Source organism: Triticum urartu, chromosome 4A (genome assembly GCF_056163025.1).
Source record: "Triticum urartu cultivar PI428250 chromosome 4A, HENAU_Tu73, whole genome shotgun sequence".
In the NCBI taxonomy this organism is placed as follows: domain Eukaryota; kingdom Viridiplantae; phylum Streptophyta; class Magnoliopsida; order Poales; family Poaceae; genus Triticum; species Triticum urartu.
In genome coordinates, this window is record NC_141876.1 from 18488038 (window position 1) to 18494522 (window position 6485).

The following is a 6485-nucleotide window of genomic DNA, read 5'->3' on the forward strand; positions in this document are numbered from 1 at the left end:
CTTTCTTTTGGCCTTCTCTTTTTTTATTTAGTCCGGAGTCTCATCCCGACTTGTGGGGGAATCATAGTCTCCATCATCCTTTCCTCACATGGGACAATGCTCTAATAATGATGATCATCACACTTTTATTTACTTACAACTCAAGAATTACAACTCAATACTTAGAACAGAATATGAATCTATGTGAATGCCTCCGGCGGTGTACCGGGATATGCAATGAATCAAGAGCGACAAATGATGAACGGTGGCTTTGCCACAAATACGTTGTCAACTACATGATCATGCAAAGCAATACGACAATGATGGAGCGTGTCATAGTAAACGGAACGGTGGTAAGTTTCATGGCAATATATCTCAGAATGGCTATGGAAATGCCATAATAGGTGGGTATGGTGGCTGTTTTGAGGAAGGTATATGGTGGGTGTATGATACGGGTGAAAAGTGCGCGGTATTAGAGAGGCTAGCAATGGTGGAAGGGTGAGAGTGCGTATAATCCATGGAGTCAACATTAGTCATAAAGAACTCACATACTTATTGCAAAAATATATTAGTTATCGAAACAAAGTATTACGCGCATGCTCCTAGGGGGATAGATTTGTAGGAAAAGACCATCGCTCGTCCCCGACCGCCACTCATAAGGAAGATAATCAATAAATAAATCATGCTCCGACTTCATCACATAACGGTTTACCATACGTGCATGCTACGGGAATCACAAACTTTAACACAAGTATTTCTCAAATTCACAACTACTCAACTAGCATGACTCTAATATCGCCATCTTCATATCTCAAAACAATTATCAAGTATCAAACTTCTCTTAGTATTCAACGCACTTATAAGAAAGTTTTTACTAATCTTGGATGCCTATCATATTAGGACTACCATCTCAATTTAAGCAAATTACCATGCTGTTTTGTAGGACTCTCAAAATAATATAAGTGAAGCATAAGAGATCAATAGTTTCTATAAAACAAAACCACCGCCGTGCTCTAAAAGATATAAGTGAAGCACTAGAGCAAAAACTATATAGCTCAAAAGATATAAGTGAAGCACATAGAGTATTCTAATAAATTCCGAATCACGTGTGTCTCTCTCAAAAGGTGTGTATAGCAAGGATGATTGTGGTAAACTAAAAAGTAAAGACTCAAATCATACAAGACGCTCCAAGCAAAACACTTATCATGTGGTGAATAAAAATATAGCTCCAAGTAACGTTACCGATGGACGAAGACGAAAGAGGGGATGCCTTCCGGGGCACCCCCAAGCTTTGGCTTTTTGGTGTCCTTAGATTTATCTTGGGGTGCCTTGGGTATCCCCAAGCTTAGGCTCTTGCCACTCCTTATTCCATAATCCATCAAATCCTTACCCAAAACTTGAAAACTTCACAACACAAAACTTAACAGAAAATCTCATGAGCTCCGTTAGCGGAAGAAAACAAAACACCACTTCAAGGTACTGTAATGAAATCATTATTTATTTATATTGGTGTTAAACCTACTGTATTCCAACTTCTCTATGGTTTATAAACTATTTTACTAGCCATAGATTCATCAAAATAAGCAAACAACACACGAAAAACAGAATCTGTCAAAAACAGAACAGTCTGTAGTAATCTGTAACTAACGCAAACTTCTGGAACTCAGAAAAATCCACCAAAATAGGACGACTTAGATAATTTGTTTAGTGATCTACTGCAATTGGAATCAGTATTTTATAACATTCTGGTGATTTTTAAAAATTGTTTTCGTGAACAGAAAGTTTCTGGAATTTTCAGCAAGATCAAATAACTATCATCCAAGAAGATCCTATAGGTTTAACTTGGCACAAACACTAATTAAAACACAAAAACAAATCAAAACAGAGGCTAGATCAAAGATTTATTCCTAAACAGAAGCAAAAAAGTAAAAAAAACTAAAATAAAATTGGGTTGCCTTCCAACAAGCGCTATCGTTTAAAGCCCTTAGCTACGCATAAAAGCAAGGATAGATCTAGGTATTGCCATCTTTGGTAGGCAATCCATAAGTGGCTCTCATAATAGATTCATATGGTAATTTAATCTTCTTTCTAGGGAAGTGTTCCATGCCTTTCCTTAACGGAAATTGGAATCTAATATTCCCTTCCTTCATATCAATAATTGCACCAATCGTTCTAAAGAAAGGTCTACCAAGAATAATCGGACATGAAGGATTGCAATCTATATCAAGAACAATAAAATCTACGGGCACATAGTTCCTATTTGCAACAATAAGAACATCATTAATTCTTCCCATATGTTTCTTAATGGTGGAATCCACAAGATGCAAGTTTAGAGAACAATCATCAAATTCACGGAAACCTAGCAAATCACACAAAGTTTTGGGAATCGTGGAAACACTAGCACCCAAATCACACAAAGCATAGCATTCATGATCTTTAATCTTAATTTTAATAGTAGGTTCCCACTCATCATAAAGTTTTCTAGGGATAGAAACTTCCAACTCAAGTTTTTCTTCATAAGATTGCATTAAAGCATCAATGATATGTTTAGTAAAAGCTTTATTTTGACTATAAGCATGAGGAGAATTTAGCACGGATTGCAACAAGGAAATACAATCTATCAAAGAGCAATTATCATAATTAAATTCCTTGAAATCCAAGATAGTGGGTTCATTGATATCTAAAGTTTTGACCTCTTCAATCCCACTTTTACCAAATTTTGTATCAAGATCTAAAAACTTTGAATTTTTGGGACGCCTTCTAACTAAAGTTGACTCATCTCCAGTCCCATCATTATCAAGATTCATATTGCAAAACAAAGATTTAATAGGGGACACATCAATAACTTTTAGATCTTCATTTTTATTCTCATAAAAATTAGAAGAACACGCTTTCACAAAGCAATCTTTCTTAGCACGCATCCTAGCGGTTCTTTCTTTGCACTCATCAATGGAAATTATCATGGCTTTGAGAGACTCATTGATATCATGCTTAGGTGGAATAGATCTAAGTTTCGAAGAATCAACATCAATAGAAATTCTATCCTCGTTCCTAGCCAGTTCGTCAACTTTAAGAAATTTTTCTTCAAGCAAGGCATTGAAATTCTTTTGAGAAATCATAAACTTTTAACACTAGTATCGAATTCAGAGGGCATCTTATTAAAATTTCCATAAGAATTGTTGTAGGAATTACCATAATTATTAGAGGAATTACTACGGAACGGCCTAGGATTAAAGTTTCCTCTATACGCGTTGCTACCAAAATTATTCCTACCAACAAAATTCACATCCAGAGATTCATTATTACTCTCAATCAAGGTAGACAAGGGCATATCATTAGGATCAGAAGAAACACTCTTATTAGCAAATAATTTCATAAGTTCATCCATCTTTCCACTCAAAACATTAATTTCTTCTATCGCATGCACCTTTTTACTAGTAGATCTTTCGGTGTGCCATTGAGAATAATTAACCATAATATTATCTAGGAGTTTAGTAGCTTCTCCTAAAGTGATTTCCATAAAAGTGCCTCCCGTGACCGAATCTAAAAGATTTCTAGAAGCAAAATTCAATCTGGCATAATTTTTTTGTATAATCATCCATAAATTCAAACCATGAGTAGGGCAATTACGTATCATTAATTTCATCCTCTCCCAAGCTTGTGCAACATGTTCATGATCAAGTTGCTTAATATTCATAATATCGTTTCTAAGAGAGATGTTCTTAGCGGGAGGAAAATACTTAGAGATAAAGGCATCTTTGCACTTATTCCAAGAATCAATACTATTTTTAGGCAAAGACGAAAACCAAGTTTTAGCATGATCTCTAAGCGAAAACAGAAATAGTTTCAACTTAACAATATCATTGTCCACATCTTTCTTCTTTTGCATATCACAATCAACAAAGCTATTTAGATGGGTAGCGGCATCTTCACTAGGAAGGCCGGCGAATTGATATTTCATGACAAGATTCAGCAAAGCAGCATTAATTTCACAAGATTCAACATCGGTAAGAGGAGCAATCGGAGTGCTAAGAAAATCATTGTTGTTGGTATTGGTAAAGTCACACAATTTAGTATTATCTTGAGCCATCGTGACAAGCAAGAAATCCAACACACGAGCGAACAAGAAGCAAGCGAGAAAAAAAAAGGCGAACGGAAAAAGAGAGGGTGAATAAAACGGCAAGGGTGAAGTGGGGGAGAGGAAAACGAGAGGCAAATGGCAAATAATGTAATGCGAGGGATAAGAGTTTGTGATGGGTACTTGGTATGTCTTGACTTGTGCGTAGACTCCCCGGCAACGGCGCCAGAAATCCTTCTTGCTACCTCTTGAGCACTGCGTTGGTTTTCCATTGAAGAGGAAAGGGTGATGCGGTAAAGTAGCGTAAGTATTTCCCTCAGTTTTTGAGAACCAAGGTATCAATCCAGTAGGAGGCCACACGCAAGTCCCTCGTACCTACACAAACAAATAAGAACCTCGCAACCAACGCGATAAAGGGGTTGTCAATCCCTTCACGGTCACTTACGAGAGTGAGATCTGATAGAGATGATAAGATAATATTTTTGGTATTTTTATGGTAAAGAGTAAAAGTAAAGAAAGCAAAGTAAACGGCGCCAGAAATAGCTAGTTGTTGGGAGATTAATATGATGGAAAATAGACCCGGGGGCCATAGGTTTCACTAGTGGCTTCTCTCAAGATAGCATAAGTATTACGGTGGGTAAACGAATTACTGTCAAGCAATTGATAGAATTGAGCATAGTTATGAGAATATCTAGGTATGATCATGTATATAGGCATCACGTCCGTGACAAGTAGACCGAAACGATTCTGCATCTACTACTATCACTCCACACATCGACCGCTATCCAGCATGCATCTAGAGTATTAATTTCATAAGAACAGAGTAACGCTTTAAGCAAGATGACATGATGTAGAGGGATAAACTCATGCAATACGATATAAACCCCATCTTTTTATCCTCGATGGCAACAATACAATACGTGTCGTTTCCCCTACTGTCACTGGGATCGAGCACCGCAAGATTGAACCCAAAGCTAAGCACTTCTCCCATTGCAAGAAAGATCAATCTAGTAGGCCAAAGCAAACTGATAATTCGAAGAGACTTTCGAAGATAACCAATCATACATAAAAGAATTCAGAGGAGATTCAAATATTGTTCATAGATAATCTGGATCATAAACCCACAATTCATCGGATCTCAACAAACACACTGCAAAAGAAGAGTTATATCAAATAGATCTCCAAGGGAATCGAGGAGAACTTTGTATTGAGATCCAAAGAGAGAGAAGAAGCCATCTAGCTAATAACTATGGACCCCAAGGTCTGAGGTAAACTACTCACACATCATCGGGGAGGCTATGGTTGTTGTTGTAGAAGCCCTCCGTGATCAATGCCCTCTTCGGCAGGACGCCGAAGAAGGCCCCAAGATGGGATCTCATGGGTACAGAAGGTTGCAGCGGTGGAATTAGGTTTTCTGGTGCTCCTCGATGGTTTGGGGGTACGTAGGTATATATAGGGGGAAGAAGTAGGTCGGTGGAGCCACGAGGGTCCCACGAGGGTGGAGGGCGCGCCCTAGGGGGGGGGTAGGCGCGCCCCCCACCTCATGGCTTCCTCGTCTGTTGCTTGACGTCCACTCCAAGTCCTTTGGATCACGTTTGTTCCGAAAATCACGTTCCCGAAGGTTTCATTCTGTTTGGACTCTGTTTGATATTCTTTTCCTTCGAAACACTGAAATAGGCAAAAAAACAACAATTTGGGCTGGGCCTCCGGTTAATAGGTTAGTCCCAAAAATGATATAAAAGTGTATAATAAAGCCCATTAAACATCCAAAACAGAATACATAATAGCATGGAACAATCAAAAATTATAGATACGCTGGAGACGTATCAGATTCGCACTCCAACAGAGTCTTCAACCTCTTTCATTATAAAGTGGTTGAAACTGTGGATGTGCGGTTCGATGAGACTAACGGCTCGCAAAGAGAGCACCTGCCAAATGTGCTAGATGAAGCCTCACCAAGTGAATCTATCAAGCTTATGGGTACTGGAGAAATCATACCTTCAGAGGCACAAGCTAAAGAAGAAACCATCATTTCTGCACCTAATCAACCTGTGAAGCCAATGCTGAAGATGAAGACAATGATCAGCAAGGGCAAAATCTTCGTCCAGTTCATCCTTGTGTTGCAAATGAAGTACATATTGAGAAGATAATTGATAGCATCAATGCACCTGGTCCACTCACTCATTCAAGAGCAACACAACTAGCAAATTTCTGTGGGAACTTTGCATTTGTCTCTATATCTAAACCCAAGAAAGTTGATGAAGCCTTCATGGAACCTGAATGGATTCAAGCTATGCAAGAAGAGCTTCAACAGTTCGAGCTGAACAATGTTTGGGAGCTAGTTAAGCGTCCTGATCCTCGCAAGCACAATATCATTGGCACCAAATGGATCTATCGCAACAAACAATATGAGCATGGTCAAGTCATC